The following is a 20,737-nucleotide window of genomic DNA, read 5'->3' on the forward strand; positions in this document are numbered from 1 at the left end:
TAGCAAACTAAAGGAACAATAATGTAACTGCACCTCAGGTACAGCTGGAACCAGGGATTTGAATGCAACTAAGACTTCCCATCTTTTATTTTCTCTTCTCTAGATTAGCTCAATTTTTTGCAACACATTTCCTGTATGAACTATAACTATAGCCATTTCTAGATTAATACCTCTTGTCAGCAAAGCAAGACAGAGGTATTCTCTGGTCATGAAGAAAATTCCAGAAAAGAGCTCTGAATCAAAGGCCAAAATCCTGGCATATCTGGTGCTGTGCAGAGCTGAGAGACTGGCTGAAGAGTGTGCCAGTAGTAAGCTATCCTAGGCATAGGGCCTGACTAGAAATCAGACCCTAATGTAGCAGTATTGCATCATCTATAGCCTAGATTATGCTGCAATGATATACAACTCCCGTATCTCACTGGTATAAACCAAAAAGATTTCTTTTACATGCTACCTGTTCATCAGGAGTTGCTGAGGGGGTCACTTGAAGTCACTTGGAGATCCAGGCTCGCCAAGCAGCCACTGTCTTCGGCACCAGCTAATGCCCTGCTAGTGGGCAAAGAGGGAGCTCTGGAAGAACATAAACCAGCAGTTAAATTCCCAGTCCAGAAGAAATACATATCACCCCTACTAACACCTCATTACAGGGCACAGAAGATGACAATAATGACCTCTCAGGCTTAAGGACCCTTCAACTCTGAGAGAGGGTATCTAGTGGTCACCTAGCTACTATCCTGTCTTTCCCTCAGGCAGAAGTGTGTGTGGTTTCCAACACCCCCAGCTGTGTCCCGGTCCGTGACAACAAAATCTTTGTAATCTAAAGTTTGAAGCATTTCAGAGGTCAGAAGGGTGTTTACTGTTAAGACTCTTGCTCTCACTTCTACCTGACAAGAGAGAAGAATTTGCATAGACTGTTAGACATGTTACTATTTTTTGAAAGCACTAGGTATTTGGGACAAGGTCAACATGTTTCCCTATCAGAAATCACTCATAGATATGTTCTTTGAGGTCAGGAATTCTATGAAATAAAAATAAAGAAAGTTATTGAGCCTCTCTTGGATGCCAGCACCATGCTCAGTGCTTTCATTTTTTTCAGTATACTCACATTACTGATTATCCTTCATTTTAGTTATGATCAAAGCAAGAGTTGAAGGAATGTCCTTGGTTCAAGGCTACACCCTAGGAGACACAGTCAGAATTTAAATCCAGCTTTCTTTCATTTGAAAGACTGTGCTCTGTGCTGGACCACACTGTACAGTTTTTAAAGTGATCTAACAACGACAGCATCCATCAGTGAACTTTAAGTCTACCAAACAGAAATTGCTCTTAATGGGTTCATCTAATGGCAGGGCCGGCTCAAGGCAAAATTTTTTGCCCCCATCCCTCTTTTTCATTCGACACGATTTTGCTGTATCATCCAGGCTGGACTGCAGTGGCGTGGTCACAGCTCACTGCAGCCTCAAACTCCTGGCTCAAATGATCCTCCCTCCTTATCTTCCTGAGTAGCTGGGACTATGGGCGCATGCCACCACACCTGCTAATGTTTAAAATTTTTGTAAAGATGGGGTCTCACTATGTTCCCTACGATGGTCTCAAATTCCTGGCCTCAAGCAATCCTCCTACCGCAATCTCCTGAAGTGCTGGGATTATAGGTAGAAGCCACAATGCCCAGTCCCCTTTTTTGCTGTATCATCCAGGCTGGACTGCAGTGGCGTGGTCACAGCTCACTGCAGCCTCAAACTCCTGGCTCAAATGATCCTCCCTCCTTATCTTCCTGAGTAGCTGGGACTATGGGTGCATGCCACCACACCTGCTAATGTTTAAAATTTTTGCAAAGATGGGGTCTCACTATGTTCCCTAAGATGGTCTCAAATTCCTGGCCTCAAGCAATCCTCCTGCCGCAATCTCCTGAAGTGCTGGGATTATAGGTAGAAGCCACAATGCCCAGTCCCCTTCTCCCTGATTAAAAATATTTTTTTTTATTTTTTTCCACTATTCAACTTCCATTTTAGGTTCAAGGGGTACATGTGTAGGTTCGTTATATAGGTAAATTACAATGTTGTGGGGGTTGTGTATACAGATAATTTTGTCGCCCAGGTAATCAGCATAATACCCAAAAGGTAGTTTTTCAGTCTTCACCCTCCTTTCACCCTCCACCCTCAAGTAGGTCCTGGTGTCTGTTGCTCCCTTGTGTCCATGTGTACTCAATGTTTAGCTCCCATTTAAAAGTGACAACATACGGTATTTGGTTTTCTGTTCCTGCATTAATTGTCTTAAGGTAATGGCCTCCAGCTCCATCCATGTTGCTGCAAAGGCCATTATCTCATTCTTTATGGTTGTGTAGTATTCTATTCCATGGTGTATATGCAAGTTTTCTTTTTTTTTTTTTTTTTTTTTTTTTTTTGAGACGGAGTCTCGCCCCGTCGCCTAGGCTGGAGTGCAATGGCGCGATCTCGGCTCACTGCAACCTCTGCTTCCCAGGTTCAAACGATTCTCCTGCCTTGAGTAACTGGGATTACAGGCACCTGCCACCATGTCCAGCTAATTTTTGTATTTTTAGTAGAGACAAGGTTTCACCATGTTGGCCAGGCTGGTCTCAAACTCCTGACCTCGCCAAACTCCACCCGAATCGGTCTCCCAAAGTGCTAGGATTACAGGCGTGAGCCACCGAACCTGGGCATCTAGGTTGATTCCGTATCTTTGCCATTGTGAATAGTGCCGCAGTGAACATACATGTGCGTGTGTCTTTAGGTAGAACTATTTATATTCCTTTGGGGATATACCCAGTAAAGGGATTGCTGGGTTAAACGGTAGTTTTAAGTTCTCTGAGAAGTTTCCAGACTGCTTTCCACAATGGCTGAACTAATTTACATTCCCATTTGCAGTGTATAAGCGTTCTCTTTTTTCTGCAACCTCATCAGCATCAGTTAGTTTTTGACTTTTTTAATAGCCTTTCTGACTGGTGTGAGATGGTATCTCATTGTGGTTTTGATTTGCATTACCCTAATTAGGGATATTAAGCATTTTTTTCTTATGTTTCTTTTGAAAAGTGTTCATGTCCTTTGCCCATTTTTTAATGGGGTTCTTTTTTGCTTACTAAGTTCCTTATAGATTCTGGTTATTAAACCTTTGTCAGATGCACAGTTTGCAGATATTTTCTCCCATTCTGTAGGCTGTTTACTCTGTTGACAGTTCCATTTTCTGTGCAGAAGTTCTTTAGTTTAATTAAGGCTTACTTGGCAATTTTTGGTTTTGTTGCAGTTGCTTTTGGAGTCTTCATCATGAAGTCTTTGCTAGGGCTGATGCTCAAAATGGTATTTCCTAGGTTTTCTTCTAGTATTTTCATAGTTTTAGGTTTTACATTTAAGTCTTTAATCCACTTTGAGTTGATTTTTATATATGGCGAAATATAGGGGTTCAGTGTCATTCTTCTGCCTATGGCTATCCAGTTATCCCAGCACCATTTATTGAATAGGGAGTTCTTTCCCCATTGCTTGTTATTGTCAATTTTGTCAAAGATCAGATGGTTTTAGGTATGTGGCTTTATTTCTGAGTTCTCTAATCTGCTCCATTAGTCTATGTGTCTGTTTTTGTACCAGTGCCATGCTGTCTTAGTTACTGTAACCTCATAATTTGAAGACAGGTAGTGTGATGCCTCCAGCTTTGTTCTTTTTGCTTAGGATTGCTTTGGCTATTTGGGCTCCTTCTTGGTTCCATATGAATTTTTGAATGTTTTTTTCCTAACTGTGAAAAATGTCATTGGTAGTTTGACACTGAATCTGTAAATTGCTTTGACTAGTATGGCAGTTTTAACAATATTAATTCTTCCTATCCAGGAGCATGGAATGTTTTCCCATTTGTGTAATCTGATTTCTTTGTGCAATGTCTTGTAAAATTCTCATTGTAGAGATTGTTTACCTCTTTGGCTAGCTGTATTCCTAGGTATTTTATTCTTCTTGAGGCTACTGTGAATGAAACTGCATTCTTCACTTGGTTCTCGGTTTAGATGTTATTGGTGTATAGAAATGCTACTGATTTTTGTAAACTTATTTTGTATCCTGAAACTCTGCTGAAGTTTTTTCAGAGCTAGAAGCCCTCGGGAAGAGACTATGGAGTTTTCTAGGTATAGAATCATTATCTATGAAGAGAGATAATTTGACTTCCTCTCTTCCTATTTGGATGCCTTTTATTTCTTTCTCTCACCTGACTGCTCCAAATAGAACTTCCAGTACTATGTTGAGTAGGAGTAGTGAGAGTGGGCATCCTTGTCTTGTTCCAGTTCCTAAATAGAATACTTGTACCTTTTGCCAATTCAGTATTATGTTGGCTTTGGGTCTGTCAGAGATAGCTTTTATTATTTTGAGGACTATAACTTCAAACCTAGTTTGTTGAGGGTTTTTAACATGAATGAATGTTGAATTTTACCAAAAGCCTTTTCTGCATCTATTAAGGTATCATGTGGTTTTTGTTTTTAGTTCTCTTTATGTGATGAATCACATGTATTGATTTGGGTAAGTTGAGCCAACTCTGCACTCCAGGGATAAAGCCTACTTGATCACGATGGATTAGCTTTTTGGTGTGTTGCTGGATTTCATTTGGTAGTATTTTGTCGAGGATTTTTGCTTATATGTTCATCAGGGATATTGGCCTGAAGTTCTTTTTTTCTGTTGTGTCTCTGCCAGGTTCTGGTATCAGAATGATGCTGGTCTCACAGACTGAGTTAGGGAGGCGTCCCTCTTTCTCAATTTTTTGGAATAGTTTCGGTAGGAATGATACCAGCTCTTCTTTATATGTCTGGTAGAATTTGGCTGTGAATCCATCTGGTCCAGGACTTTTTCTGGTTAGTAGGCTTTTTATTACTGATTCAATTTTGGAACTTGTTATTGGTCTGTTTGGGGTTTCAATTTCTGGTTCAATCTTGGGAGGCTGTCTGTTCCCAGGAATTTATCCATTCTTCTAGGTTTTCTAGTTTGTGTGCAGAGGTGTTCATAATAGTCTCCAAGCGGTTTTTGTATTTTTGTGTGGTCAGTGACAACGTCCCCTTTGTCATTCCTGATTGTGTTTATTTAGATTATCTCCCCCCTCCTTTTTTTATTAGTCTAGTTAGTGCCTATCAACCTTATTTATTCTTTCAAAGAACCAACTTTTGCTTTCTTTGATCTTTTGTATGGTTTTTCTCATCTCCATTTTGTTCAGTTCAGCTCTGATTTTGGGTATTCTCTTCTGCTAGCTTTGGGGTTGGTTTGCTCTTGTTTATTTAGTTCCTCTAGATGTGATGTTAGGTTGAGATCTATCTTTTTGATGTGGGCATTTAGCACTACAGTTTTCCCTTAACACTGCTTTAGCTGTGTCCCAAAGATTCTGGTATGTTTTTATCTTTGTTTTCATTAGTTGTAAACAATTTCTTGATTTCTGCCTTAATTTCTCTTTGTTTACCCAAGTCATTCAGGAGTAGATTAATTTCCACTTAATTATATGGTTTTCAGAGATCTTCTTGGTATTTATTTTTTTGGCACTGTGGTCCAAGAGTGTGGTTGGTATTTCAGGGTTTTTTTGTTTTTTTGAGATGAGTCTCATTCTGTCAACCAGACTGGAGTGCAATGGCGTGACCTCAGCTCACTGCAACCTCCTCCTCCCAGGTTCAAGCAATTCTTGTGACTCAACCTCCGAAGCAGCTGGGATTACAGGTGCATGCCACCATGCATGGCTAATTTTTATATTTTTTAGTAGAGATGGGTTTTCGCCATGTTGGCCAGGCTGGTCTCAAACTCTTGACCTCAAGTGATTTGCCCACCTCAGCCTTCCAAAGTGTTGGGATTACAGGTGTGAGCCATTACATCTGGCCGGTATTTCAGGTTTCTTGAATTTGTTGAGAATTGCTTTCTGGCCAATAAAGCAATTGTGGTCAATTTTAAAAGTATGTACCATGTGCAGCTGAAAAGAATGTATATTCTGTTTTTGTTGGACAGAGAGTGCTGTTTTTTGTTTTCCATTTGCTTGATAGATCTTTCTCCATCCCTTATTTTGAGGCTATTGGTGTCCCTGCATATGAGATGGGTCTCTTGAAGACATACAGTTGGGTCTTGCTTCTCTGTCCAACTTGCCACTCTCTGCCTATTAATTGAGGCATTTAGCTCATTTACATTCAAGGTTAATATTGATATGTGCAGATTTGATCCTATCATCATGTTGTTATTTGGCTGTTATGTAGACTTCATTGTTTACTTGCTTTATAGTGTCAATGGTCTATGTACTCGAGTGTATTTTTGTGATGGCCAGTATTGGTCTGTACATCTCAGGGTGGCTTAAAGCACTAGGAGAAAGCATGCAAAACAGCCCAAAGTGAAGCTCACTTGGCAGCTGAGAGTGAGTTCACACCTTGTACTCTAAAATGAGGAGGTGCTCTTTTCTTCTCACTCTAATTAAGGAAGACTGAGAAGCCCTTCAGCACTTCACTGTGCCCCCTGCTGCCCTACACCTCCCCCCTACTTTGTGGTAGATTCCTGGCACTTGAACTCTCTACAGGCCCAGGAGAGAACAGCTTTCTTGAGGTCCTAAGGATACCTGAGAATCATTCTCAGAGTTAATGGAATCTTCTGTATTTTCTGTGGATTTTGATTATCTACTTTTTTTCTAACTTCTGTGAAATTAGAGAATTGAAAGCCTGTCATATCACTGGAACTCAGTTAAAATGTGGTGTCTTCTCCAATATTGTCCAACTAGAAGATGTGGGAATCCCACCTGATATAAGAACTAAGAAATATGACTACAAACAAACTAAAGGGAAAATAAGAGGAGAACTTAAAGAATATTTGGGAGTTTTAGGGAGGTCATAACTGTAACAAGCTAATGTCATCCATATGTCCAAGGGAAAGTGAATCTGAATTTACAGGGCAACTTCCGTGGGCCAGGTTCCTTCACACATAATTTCAAGTCATGCTAAAATGAATGCATCCAAGGAAAATTTTATCATACATAACTTATGATAAGGAAACTTATGCTTAGGAAGATTAATTAGGAGGTTAAGGTCACCAAGCCTCCAGACTGTTTCGCCAGGACCCAACCAGGTCTGGCTTCTGTTTGGTTTTGGAGTATGTGTTATCCCCACTCCATCATGCTGCCTCTCCAACCTGCAACCCAGTGCCCAGGGGACAGGGGTCAGGCCAAAATCAGAAGGGACACTAACACCAACAGGCCTGGCGAGGTGGGAAGTACAGGGAAGGGGTGACTCCAGCTTACTCTTCTCTCCCTCTCAGAGGGACCATCAGGGCCATTGGCACTGTTGGGTGATAGAAGTTGTAAATACGGGGTAAGGGACATGGATGACACCATCTCCATATGTGTATGTGATAGAGTGGCAGGCCAGAAGTTAACAGCCACATCCAGGGAGCCAAGGATATAGTTCCCAGTAACGGGGCTTGCGTTCTGCTCTCAGGGCTGATGAAAGAGGATGGAAGTTGTACTTTCTGTTCCTCTACTTCAATAGAAAGTAAGCTAAAAGGAGAAATTGGGAGACAGAGGTTTACAAAAGGAAATTTATAATGGGGTCATATCAAGATAATTCAAGAGGGAAAATAAGACAAGGTGGCTCCTTCCCTGAATTGGTGACACAACACTAATCACTGTCCCCACAGAGTGGCTGGGCCTGACCCCAACTACAGGAGCTCAGCTGTCTCTACCCTCTGAGGGTAGACAGGAAGCAGTGGTCATGCTACTGCAGCCTAATGACTTGAGATTAGAATTGGCCATTGCCCCACTGCAGGGTGTGTGCCCAGCACACTTTGACAGCTTCCTTCTCTGTTCAGTCTTGAGAAAAAAATAACACTAAATAAGGAAGGTGAAGCTACAGAAAGTCCTGACTGTCAGAAAATGTTAACATTCAGGGCGAGGAAAGACTTTAGAAATCATTCCAAATTTCATGAGGGTAAATCAATTTAAGGGCCATTAAGGTCGGCAAGTGGCAGAACATCGATGCAAACCTAGGGCCCTTCACTCCTCCTCCAGTGCACTTTCCACCATGCCAGGAAGAAGGGTAAACAGTAAAGGTGCCAGGGGAAGGGCTGAGGCTTGTCTCCTTCCATTTCTTTTCCTCACAGAAAATGAAGGATACAAATGGAGCCGAAAATTTAGGCCGCTGGAAGCTACAGGTCTGTTTCAGATGGATCTATTCTTTTTCCTGGGTTCAGTGAAGTTATTTGGCCATAAAGCCCTAAACCATGTATGATCATAACATTTTAAGAAATAGAAGCCAGGTATTAGAAGATTCCGTTTTCTCTATAAATAGTTCAAAGTATCTCAATGAAGTTTAGGTATCCAAAAAAAAAATACCCCAACTTTTAAGAGCATTAAGTATTATGAGTAATAAAATAAATACTTATAGCAATGGGGGTTTAAGGACAATTTACCTCTTGAACATAAGTAGATATGCTCAAGAAAGTTATCCCAAGGACAGGGTTGCATGCACAAAGAGACGAGACCAAGTTAAGTTCCACAGTCAAAACAGACATCCCTATTTCCTTCCTAGTAGCATCTGTACAGCATAAATAGGTATTTGTGAATGAAGTCATGAAAAGATCCTCAAAGGTCTGTGTTAGAGCAACTGTGGTTAAAATACGAGAGTAGGAAAAGTGAGATTCTCCAGTTACTAATAATTCAGACTTTAGACTTTTTAGAAAGATGATCATCTTTTATTTCTTTCAGGAGCCATGGCTATCAACCTGGAGAGAGGCCAAAAGACACCTAGGCTTTTTGTAAACCAAAGATTGAGGTATCCACATCAGTCAGCAGTGGCTTCTGCAGCAGCAGCCACAGAAAGTGAGTAATGGAAACAAAAGGATAGAGATATACAGGAAGTCCTCTTTCCTCACCTGGAGAAGAAAGAAGACAGCAAAAAAAATTAGGTCAACCCCACAATCAAGGTAGAGCTGCTCTAAAATCTGAGGTAGCCAATGACCAACACAAACCACCTCACCTTTCTGAGACTCAGCTCTCCTGTAATGAAGAAACCACACTGACCCTGGATCAAAATCCCCAGACAGTAGAAGTGACCTTGGATTTCAAGAAGGAGCAAATTACCTCTGCTTATGCAGATAAAGACGCCACCATTTTTGGTTTTCAGGATTTCACAGGGAAAATAGTCCCATTCTTTGGCCTCTATTAGCCAGAGGCCCAGATGACCCTATGTCCCTGAGATAGGACATGGCTTTCCCATGGCCTCTTATGAGAACCTGCCCAGCAATAAGTGTTTTTGTTGTTGTTGTTGTTGTTTGTTTGTTTGTTTTTTAGACAGTTTCACTCTTGTTGCCCAGGCTGGAGTGCAATGATGCGATCTCAGCTCACTGCAACCTCCACCTCCTGGGTTCAAGTGATTCTCCTGTCTTAGCCTCCTGAGTAGCTGGAATTATAGGCGGCCCCACCACGCCCAGCTAATTTTGTATTTTTAGTAGAGATGGGGTTTCACCATGTTGGCCAGGCTGGTCTTGAACTCCTGACCTCAGGTGATCTGCCCACCTTTGCCTCCCAAAGTGCTGGGATTTCAGGCGTGAGCCACTGTGCCCGGCCACAATAAGTTTTTAATTACCAGAGTCAGTGGTTCCTGTCATTGATTGAGCTTACTGACTGGACAATGAGAGGGTCATATGTGGCTGTCTCCAGCCATTACATTAAGGTGACACTTGAGCATGACATGAGGTCTGCATTCTCTACAATCGACTGGATCTGTCCCACTGCTTCCCACCAGGAGCAGAAGCATGCTTGTGCCAGTTCCTAAACATCATCATTTCATTTTCAGCCCACAGCCCTCCCCTGCTCAGATTTCCCACCATCTAAGGCAGCAATCCTCAAATGCTAGTGTGCACAAGGATCTAAGGCACTTGCCGAAAATGTAGATTCCTGCACCAACCCCAGAGAACCAGAAGCAATCCCTCTAGGGTAGAGCTTGAGAATTTGCTTTGAAAAAAGATCTTACATGTTTTTGGATAACACTTAAAGATGGTCCTAGAACAGTGCTTCTGGAAATTTTAATACATAACCAAATTAAGAGCAGCTTGTTAAAATGCAGACGTTTAAAAACTTGGTGCGGGCCTGAAATTCTGCACTTACATGTTCTCCCAGAGGAGCTAAAGCTGCTGGTCCTTTTGGCCACACTTTGAGTCACCAGAACCCAAAGGATTTCCGGCCTGTATCTGGGCCCAAGAGAGCAAAAGTGTCACAAACACACACAGTTTTAACCTTCCCTGATTCTCAGTGGAGTAGAATCTTCTCCCTTACTTCCAGTCAGACAGGTCCCCATGGATAAGGGGGTACTGCTCTGCTTTGTGTGCCCTCAGTTTCCCTTTATGGAACTCTGTTCTGATCTCAAGCTTCCACTAGACCTGCTATTAGAAATGCTGAACACTGATTTTCTGTGAGTATAAAGTAGTTAAAAGAAAAAAGAAATATATGTAAGGCTGTAGAGTTTCCATCTGTAGACATCAAGAAATGAGTATGAACTGTTAGGCATTCCCCAAGATTGTTGTTCAAAGATCCTCCCAAGTTTGAGACCTCAAATTCTTTCAGGTGATATTCATATCATTTACTCTTTTTTTTTTAAACTTAGAAAGTGAGTTGCAGCAAGTTTTCTCCTGAAAGAATTGCAAAGATGAACCGTGGCCTCTTTCTATATTCATAATTTTTGTCTTAGGTTAAAAAGACTCCCCCAAGGACAGAAAATTGTACCTAATGATACAGCCTAGAGCGCATGTTGTTCCTTTTGTCTACAGTACCTTCTACCTCTGGCTCAAATGCACTCTGGTCACTGATGCACCTCCAGTTCTCACAGCTTAGTAAATTATGGTGTAGTGATCACGTCTATGTCCCTACTTCCCCAACCAAATTTTCTGAGCTATGCCAGGGTGAGGATGTGGCCCTTTTCATCTTGTAATTCCCAAAAGTTTGTGGTGGAGTGCAGAGATGACCGCTAAATGAAAGAATCACTTGTACTGGTTGAAACAATACCAATAAATACCTTAGGTTCTGTGGTGAACACAGATCAGTAAATAAATGTTGGGCAATCTTCCAGTCTCTCAGTGTCCCACGGGATATCTGTTCCCCCATAGGGAGCACAGCTAGAGGTCCTTTACCTACGCTGCGGGGACACTGATTTGCATGGGGAGGCCTGGTGCAAGGCCTCTGCTGGGTATGAGCAGCAGTACAAGCGTTTGAAGGCTGTGTGCTGTTCAGAACTTGGAGCTGGTTGGGGGCCTCCGACGCCCTGTGCTGACAAGCTGGCCTGGGGCTTCTCCCCGCTAGAGTCTTCTCTGTATCTCAAGGTATGCACATCTCTTCCTGGGCACACAGGCAATGGGCTAGACAAGCATCTCTCTCCTCTAAAGCTTGTCACCAAGCATTCCTTCTAGAGGGTGGGGTTTGGAAATTCCCACTTAATATAGCCCACCTTCTGTCATTTGATATTTTCTAACACTGGAGTGGTGGTTCCCAATCTCTTCACCATCAAGGAGGCTTAATTTCTTCCCTCTCTATTTTAATACGGTTTTAACTACCAAACAGAATCCTCTAAGTGATCATTTGTTTTCTTATACTGTTCATCAGAGAGATGTTTAAGATCAACATGAAGATGACAAAGTTACATCATTTGCTATTCAATATTGGAAAATACATCTCACCCCATATTGAGATCCTAGTCTGGGCTAGCTGAGTTACGGGGGCTGCTAAAACTCTAGTAATTGCAACAGCTGTCTGCCTTCCATTCTCCTGCTATGGCACACACTTCTTTCCTTTAGAATCAGACCCCCGAGATATATGATTCATAACCTTATGGCTAGAAAAAAGAGGACATGATCATTCTACAGGTTCCTTGCTCCCTTGAATTACCTCTCCTGGGCCTATTAAGAACAGGCACATGAAGAAAGAAACCCAGGGTTGTGCCACAATCGCACAAAAATCTGTCCACAGATAACACCTCAAGGAGGTAGGGCCTGCCCACCTGAATCACTGTTGTCTACATAATGCAACTTAACCATCCTGTTCTGCGTTTAGCTATTCAAGACTTTTGTAACCAGTCCCTGTGGTATGGGTTCTGTTTTCCCAATTGTACCCTGACTGAATCACTGGGTATCATGTCAGAGGAGGGGGACCTATTTAACCTCTTTTCCCTGGTGTCCTGGAGCCCAGGGGCTCCTACGTGGCAATGGGGGCCAGATACCCTTCCTCAGCTAGGATATAGGGGTCCAGATTTCCATAATATCTATAGATTGATTTACTTAAAACTTATTTGTTGTCAAAATACAAATACCCTGGGCTTAGGAAGAAATTAATACTTATCAAGACTATGTCAAATAAAAACAACTACCACTAACTGAAACCACTTAGTTATCAGATATATTATACATATCACTCCATGTAATCCTCCCAACAAAATGATGTCATCTAAGAGATGAGAAACTGGGGCCCAGACCAGTGAAGCCCCATGGCATAAGTCACACAGGCAGGAAATGGTAAAGCAAAAATTCACACCTAGGTCTTCCTGGGCTTTGCCATAACGCACACTGGCTTCTTCACTGTGGCTATTGCCTGACAGAATGAGACTCAAGTAATTACAAGGATTCATCAGAAGGGAAAAGCTGACATGACCAGAACTAGAACACAGCCCAGGGAATGCAAGTCTGGGTAGATCATGGTACTCGAAGCCCAAGGATCATTTGAAAGAGGTTTAAAAAAATAAAAAAAGGAGTAAAATGCACAAGTGAAATGGAGGTGAAACTTAACTATAGCTTAATTTTTACTTCAAAGACTGCTCAGCTCATTTTGGGAATGTGAGGGGAATTAAGAAGATTCTGGATAGGTTTGTAGGAGAGGCAAGGTGTGTGGGGTATATGTGGGGACAAAGGGAGCAATTGTATCCTAGACTGTATCCAATAATTTTCTGGGACAAAAGAGAGCAAATGTAGACGTGGGGAAGTAGTAGCTTGAGTGGTATCAGGTGCCAGAAAGAAGACCAAGGGAAAAACCTCTGATGACCACGGGGATAGTGTAAATTGAGTAGCAAGAGGAAGGAGGACTGCAGAAGTTCAAGAATGATGAGAACTGAGGAAACGAAGATAAACAGAGATAAACACAGACAACTTCACCGCAGCAGAAGAGAAGATGGTGTTACACAGGTAAGCAGGATCAAGAAATGGCTTTTTTGTTGTTGCTGTTGTTTGGGTTTTTTTTTTTTTTTTTGATTCGGAGTCTCGCTCTGTAGCCAGGCTGGAGTGCGGTGGCGTGATCTCGGTTCACTGCAACCCCCGACTCCCTGGTTCAAGTCTCCTGCCTCAGCCTCCCGAGTAGCTGGGATTACATGCACATGCCACCATGCCTGGCTAATTTTTGTATTTTTAGTAGAGATGGGGTTTTGCCACCTTGGCTAGGATGGTCTCGATCTCCTGACCTCATGATCTGCCCGCCTCAGCCTCCCAAAGTGCTGGGATTACAGGCATGAGCTACCGCACCTGGCCTGGCCTTTTTTTTTTTGTTTTTAATGGAGTCTAGCTCTATTGCTCAGGCTGGAGTACAGCGATGTGATCTCGGCTCACTGCAATCTCTGCCTCCCAGGTTCAAGCAATTCTCCTGCCTCAGCCTCCTGAGTAGCTGGGACTAAAGGCATACACCACCGCACCAGCTAATTTTTGTATATTTAGTAGAGATGGGGGTTTCGCCATGTTGGCCAGGATGGTATCGAACTCCTGACCTCAGGTGATCCACCCACCTTGGCTTCCCAAAGTGCTGGGATTACAGACATGAGCCATCGTGCCAGGCCAAGAAATGGCTTTTAAAAATGCTGATTTGAAAGCAAAAGAGAAGGAAGTAGAGAAGAGATTTATGATTTTAAGAAAAAGGAGGAATATGAAGGATCAACTTTGCTCTTTTCACCAGCCAAAGGGCATATTCTAGAAAGATGGTTTTAAACCTTCTCTTCCTGCATTTGTAAGTGCGCAAAGATGCCATGCCTTTATTTCTCTAGAACTGGTTTTTCTTCCTCACAAGTCTCTCATCCATAACCTTAGTCCAGCCCAATGGACAAGACCATGAGGAACCTCAAACGCCCTTCCAAAAAGATTTAGATTTTATTCAAGAGGTGAAGGAGAATCAATAAAGATGACTGAGTAGGGGAATACTATAGTCAGAGTGTTTTGTTAGAAATATCACTGAGGCCATACAGGGGAAAGACTGGGAGTGTGGCAAGAGAGTGAGACCAAATGCTCAGATAAAGGTAGGGAGGCAATTGTTATAGTCCAGAACTGAAATAGGACAGTGGAAGTGGAAATGGAGGGAGGGAACAATAAAGACATGTTTAGAGATATCAGAAATTGACCATTAAAATAGGCATACAGGAAGGGAAAATGTATCTCATTAATTAAGAAAGCAATGGCATACTGGATACCAATAGCAAATAGCAAAGAAATGGTTGTGTGTGTGTGTGTGTGTGTGTGTGTTTTTAAGGGAAAAAAATGAGGATAAAGGGAAAAGAAAGTGATGTTACTAACCCTCCATGTAATGATAATCTCCAAATAGCTCTTCCCAGCAGTTCCATACTTAAGGGTCAGGATCTCCATTCAGGGATCTTTCTGTGGTGCTCTAAAGGGGCAGACTGAGGACTTTAAGGGCTATCACTTTCAGGTGGCTTTCTAAGCAGCAGAATTCATGGGATGAGGAGGACATGCTTGTTCTTTACAGATTCACTGAAGTGAATCTGGGGGCTGATCGATGATAACAGTGTGTTGATCCCAGAGATGACAAAGGGGCTGAGTGTGGGATAATGGAGTTCCTGAAACCCCTATGATGAATATGTCCACCCTTCCTTTTCATCAGCTGCTAGTCCCTATCTCATCCTTCTCCTGTCCCAACCCCATTATTCCTAAATCTGAGCTCAGGCTTGCCAGCACCTCTAGGAGTAAATCACAAGACTGAGACCAGAGCAACAAGAAAAGCAGAGACAAATGACTCAACAAGACAGCCACAGGAGGCAGGGCAAGGTGGCTCACGCTTGTAATCCCAGCACTTTGGAAGGCCGAGGCAGGCAGATCACAAGGTGGAGATTGAGACCATCCTCGCCAACGTGGTGAAACCCTGTCTCTACTAAAAATACAAAAATTAGCTGGGCATGGTGGCATGTGCCTGTAGTCCCAGCTACTGGGAGGCTGAGGCAGGAGAATCACTTGAACCTATGATGCGGAGGTTGCAGTGAGCCGAGATCATGCCACTGCACTCCAGCCTGGCGATAGAGCAAGACAATGTCTTAAAAAAAAAAAAAAAAAAAAAAAAAGACAGCCAAAGGAAAGGGACTAGAAGAGAGAGGAATGCAAAAGAATAGAAAATCTGGGCCAGGTGTAGTGGCTCATGCCTGTAATCCTAGCACTTTGGAAGGCCGAGGCAGGCAGATTGCCTGAACTCAGGAGTTTGAGACCAGCCCAGGCAACATGGCAAAACCCCATACAAATACAAATACAAAATGTTAGCTGGGCATGGTGGTGCATGCCTATAGTCCTAGCTACTTGGGAGGCTGAGGCATTAGAATTACTTGAACGCGGGAGGCGGCAGAGGTTGCAGTGAGCCGAGAATTCACCACTGCACCACTGCATTCGAGTCTGGGCAACAGAACAAGGCTCTGTCTCAAAAAAAAAAAAAAAAAAAAAAAAGAATAGAAAATCGAACTCTATCACCATCACCTGGGTAGTTCCCTCCATTCTCCTATGACTTCCAATAAGTCATTAGCAGATCACCTATCATCTCTTTAATTTCTTCAAAAACAAATAAAATCTCAAACTTGCATTTGGGAAACTGAGAAACTTTCAGGAAACACAGAAACACATCTTCAGGACCTTGGACAGCAGAAAAAGGACCACCCCACCCCCCCAGCCCCCCACCGCCCCCTTCCCCGGCCTCCCCACAACACGACACCCACGCCAGCAAGACTGCTGAGGAAATGTGACATCTCAACATGCTGATAAGGGAAAGGATAAATAAAGGGCTATACAGTCATCAATGGAGAGTGTTCAGGGAAGGTATGAAGACTCAGGCTACAACAGTCAAGAGGAGCCCTGGGCCCTACAGAATGCCTCGTCTGACTTCCTAATACTATGAGCCAGAGAAGGACATTCTGTACACCTACATTACAACTTCCCTCTTCAGACATTGATTTTTAAAAGAATATATAGAATAGAATATTGATATTGAGACTTTTTCCAATTCCTTGGGGAAAAATGCATAAAAATATAACTTGCAGTTCACGGATCTAGAAATAGCCTTACAAATGATAAAGAAAATTTCACAAAGGTAAAATATCTCATCAAGGTAGAGTAACACAAGAGCTGTTGACCCAGGATTAGTCCTTGGACATCCTGACTTCTGTGCAGTGTTTTTCTCTTTGTAGTTGGTAAGTGGCTAAAGATCTGGATTCTTCTTCTAGCTCTGCCATACACCAGATGTGTGACCTTTGGCAAATTACTCAATCATGCTGAGCCTTGGGTTCCTTCTTTGAACTGAGCCCCCACCCCCACCCCACATGTCAGGCACTATCAGGGAATGAAAAACAAAATCAATCTCCATGCTAAAGTAGCTCTCCAGTGTAGCACAGTTCAGATATGAAAATATCAATAATCCAACAATACTAGTTAAACATATAAAAGTAGTACAGAGAAAAACATTAATAACCTGACGTTTAGAGCAAGATTAGGAGGGCTTCACAATATAAGCAAAGGGAAACCCAGGAAGAAGAAACAGTAAAAGCATCAAGCGGTGCAACAAGGCATTAGATTTAGGAAACCATCAATAATTTAGTTTTGATGGATGGCAATGGTGGTGGGGAGAGACATGGGGTAATGAAACCTATCATATACTGATGTTGTGGAAGTCCAATGAGTCACTATAGATAATCATTAGCTACTATTATGCCAACAGCTATCCCTATGAGAAAAAAATTCCTTAATTTAACATTTATAGAAAACCTCTGTTTGCTCCCTATACTAGGGGCAGCTCCTTTTGGTCCCTTCCTAAAGAAATAGAGCCAGTTTGAGAAACAGGAAAATCAAGTTCCATACTTTCCTAGCCTATGAAATACGAGTCAAGAGGTAAAAGTGCTTCCTCTATCAATATCCTGATTCTTCCACTGAAATGTCACTTAGCGGAGCACATCTTTTACTTGTGTGATTTGAAAACAAGGCTTTGCCTAAAGACCAGGGTATGCAAGGGATCACCTCTGGGACGATCTCATGGCACTGAGCACTCAAGCAAGGTGGTAACATACGAGTCAGACTTGATAAAAGTCCATTTCCCAGGACCACTTGACAATAAGGGCACAGAAAAGTGCTCTGAGGAATAATCTTCATGCTATTACCATTTTCAACCTCTTGTACTTAATACTAATTTTCTTAGCTTCCTATAATTAGATACGTACATATGAGCTAGTAGCAGCCACAGTCCTACAATCTGACTAGTTCATGCCCAACTGCATGCCTGCATCAGGGACATCTGGCTATTGTAGTGTCATGGAAACTCTCCTCTCTGGTGAAGAGTATCTAGAAACACCCATGAATTTTAATATCTATACTCTGTACTGGTTTGAACAGTGTCCCCCAAACTCATGTCCACCCAGAACCTCAGAATGTAATCTTATTTGGAAATAGGGTCTTTGAAAATATAATCAAGTTAAGATGAGGTCATACTGAATTAAGGGTGGACCCTTAATTCAATGACTAGTTTCCTTGTAAGAGGGAAACTTGGATGCAAAGAGACACACCCATAGAGAATGTGATGTGATGATGGAGGGAGAGATCGTAGTGACAAGCCTACAAGCCAAAGAATGGGAAAGATTGCCGGCAAATGCCAAAAGCTAGGAGAGGCATGAAATAGATGCTCCCTTAGACTCTCCAGGAGGAACCAACCTGGCTGACACTTGGATTTCAGACTTCTGGCCTCCAGAATTTTGACCGAATAAATTTCTGTTGTTTTAAACCACCCAGTTTTTGGTAGCTTGTTAAAGCAGCCCTAGGAAATAAATGCATACCACCACCACTCCATCTATTTTCCTTCTATGTGCCCAACATTTATCTTCTCAGAGGATGATTATAAACCCTAGTTATTGTATCAACACATGGGAAGGGACACTGAGCAGAACAGCAGGAGAATGAACAATTAGTATCAGATTAGCAACTTCACAGGTAAGGTAAAGGGCATGGGAATTTACTTCTCAAGGCTCTATAATATGAGACTCTTTAAAAACCCTGTGGTGTTTTTATATACATCTACAAGTTCTGTGATATGCTTCCTTTGAAAAAGGCAGAGCCTAATTCCCCTCCCTTTGAGTGTGGTCAGTGCTCGATGACTTGCTTTTAACGAACAGAAGTGACAGATGTGACTTCTGAAATTAGGTCATTAAAAACAATGTAGCTTTCTCCCTGCTCTCGCTCTTAAATCACTTGCTCTGGGGGATGCTAGCAGCCATGCCATGAAGACACTCTAAAAGGAGATTTATGTGACAGGAAACACACCTTCTGCCTCAGGCACACCCAGCACACCCTGCCAGGCACATGAGTGAGCCACCTTGGAAGAGGATCCTCCAGCCCTGCTCACACTTTCAGAACTGCAGCCCCAGCTGATATCGACTGGAACCCCATTAGACTCTGAGCCAGAGCCACTCAGCTATGCCATTTCCAGATTCCTAACCACGCAAACTGTGAGACAATACAAGTTTATTGTTTTCAACCATTAATCTTTGGAGAAAAACAGGGCAATAGATAATTAACATAAGAACCTTTAACATAGTCTTCAATCAAGTCCTAGTAAGTACTCTTCCTGCCTATAAGACACCCGCTATGTGATTTCTTCCTGCCTCTAACATACCTCTGGAACAAGTGCAATTCCAAATCCCTTAACCCAAGCTAGAGCATAGAATTCACAGGACCGCTGCCTTTGTCCTCTTCCAGCTCAGAGACTGATGTCTATATCATGAATGCGCTAAGAAAGGGAGAATCACGAGTGGAATCCAGTATCAGTAGCTGGGAGCAAAGGACACTTGCGGTAAGGGTCCTCGGGTTTTTCACTGCAAGACTTTTACCTGTCAAAAAAATTAAAATAGAAAAGAAAATTTAATCATTTAAAACAAACATTCATTGAGTACATTCAGTGGCAAGCATAGTACCAGACAGCAGGCATAAAAATGGTCCCTGCTTAGAAATTCACAGGAATGACAAATAGGTTTTGTAACAGAAGCTACTGCTGTACCATTTATATTCCCTTAGACCAAGATCTGGCTACAGAATTTGTGAATCCCTGTGCAAAAGACAAACGTGGGGTCCCTTGTTCAAGAATTTCAAGAGGACAGCAGCAGACCAGTAAACCAACTCCATAGGTATATGTCCATGAAGCTAGCCCTGCCTCAGGCATTCACCTCTGTGTGAAGGCTACTAACTGCTCTTTCAGTAAGCTTTTTTCTGGCTGATTTGGATGCTTAATTTGCACCAAGGGAAAGCTTAATATCCCTGAAAGCAGCACTCAACCAACGGCAAAATGGCAGTTGGTAGATAAATGCTCCAGCTTCTTCCCCCCTTGGGTGGTATAACTGAGAACTATTCTAGTGTTGAGTTTTCCAGTGGGATTGAGATGCAAGTGTCCACAGTGTAACTGGGAGATTCCTTAAGATTACCTCTAAAATAAACTACTTATACTCATATTCTTATCTCACAGTCTGCTTCTTGGTAAACCCAAACCATGACATCTTTCATCTTTCAAGCCAACTCTAACTTGGAATACAGTAAAATGAAAAAAATCTAAAGCTGCATCTCATTCAACAGGAATGAATGTAATATAGTAACGCTGGCCCTCACCATGGCAAGGAAAGTGGTGGCTCTTTAAATCTGAATGGTGAAAAACCTTGTGTTTGGACTTTGAGACAAAAAGCTGTTAATGAAGGCTGTTAAGCAGCAGTTACAGGGTCTTATTTGTTTTAGAGCTACTTCTTTCCGTAATGTACAAGTGGATCAAAGTGTGGCAAGACTGAAGGTAGGAAAACCAATTAGGAAATGAGAAACTCGCAACTGGTAAATAGGACAGGATATCTACCTGGATGACTACCCACATCATTGACCAAAATGGAGAAAGCACACTAAGTTGTCAAGAATAAATCAATCTGTGTCGCATAAGTGGCCACAAGTACTGGGATCACCTACCCATTGAGCCCCTGAATTTAACTAGCAAGGAGTGGGAAATGAAGAAGGCCAAGGGGCCGATGATGAGCACTGGGAACTGATGGCTCTTTTTGATACTAAGAACAAATTAGGAACACGAAGCACTAACAATGCTGCTGCATCCACCACTGATTTTCACCACGGAGTGCTCAGCAAAATCAAAACAAGAACTTGTATCCTAAAGATGATATCACATGGGCCTACTGAACACTAAATCTTACGACTTTTTAGGAATTTAGAGATGTTCACTCCATGAGACACTGAAATAGTGTCTAGCTTGGCAAGGTAGAAATCTGTTTCTCTGACATGTGATGGCCTTGTTGTAGGCAGTCTTGGACTAAAATGCTGTCAGCAACATAGACTTCCTCAGTGTTCCTGCTCTGGAACTCCCAAGGCAGTGGTTCCCAAAGTCTGCTGCACACTGGAATCACTTGATTTTTTTAAACAATGATGTCTGGCTTCCACCCTGAGACATTCTCATTTGATTGGTACACATGGTGTGACCTGGGAACTGG

The 20,737-nt window shown here is 42.3% G+C and overlaps 1 long non-coding RNA gene across 3 annotated transcripts in view; it reads right to left on the reverse strand.

Annotated features, from left to right (window-relative positions):
- The window catches only part of LOC109027166 (uncharacterized), a 107,347-nt gene that overhangs the window by 75,860 nt on the left and 10,750 nt on the right, over positions 1-20,737 (reverse strand). For all 3 annotated transcript variants that reach the window (XR_008680566.2, XR_010134238.1, XR_004070700.3), the window contains exons 2-3: positions 18,880-19,093; positions 455-570 (exon numbers count right to left, since the gene is read on the reverse strand). This is a non-coding gene — a long non-coding RNA (uncharacterized lncRNA). The remainder of the gene's footprint in view (positions 1-454; positions 571-18,879; positions 19,094-20,737) is intronic.

The sequence above is a fragment of the Gorilla gorilla genome, chromosome 5 (genome assembly GCF_029281585.2).
Source record: "Gorilla gorilla gorilla isolate KB3781 chromosome 5, NHGRI_mGorGor1-v2.1_pri, whole genome shotgun sequence".
NCBI classification, from domain to species: Eukaryota; Metazoa; Chordata; class Mammalia; order Primates; family Hominidae; genus Gorilla; species Gorilla gorilla.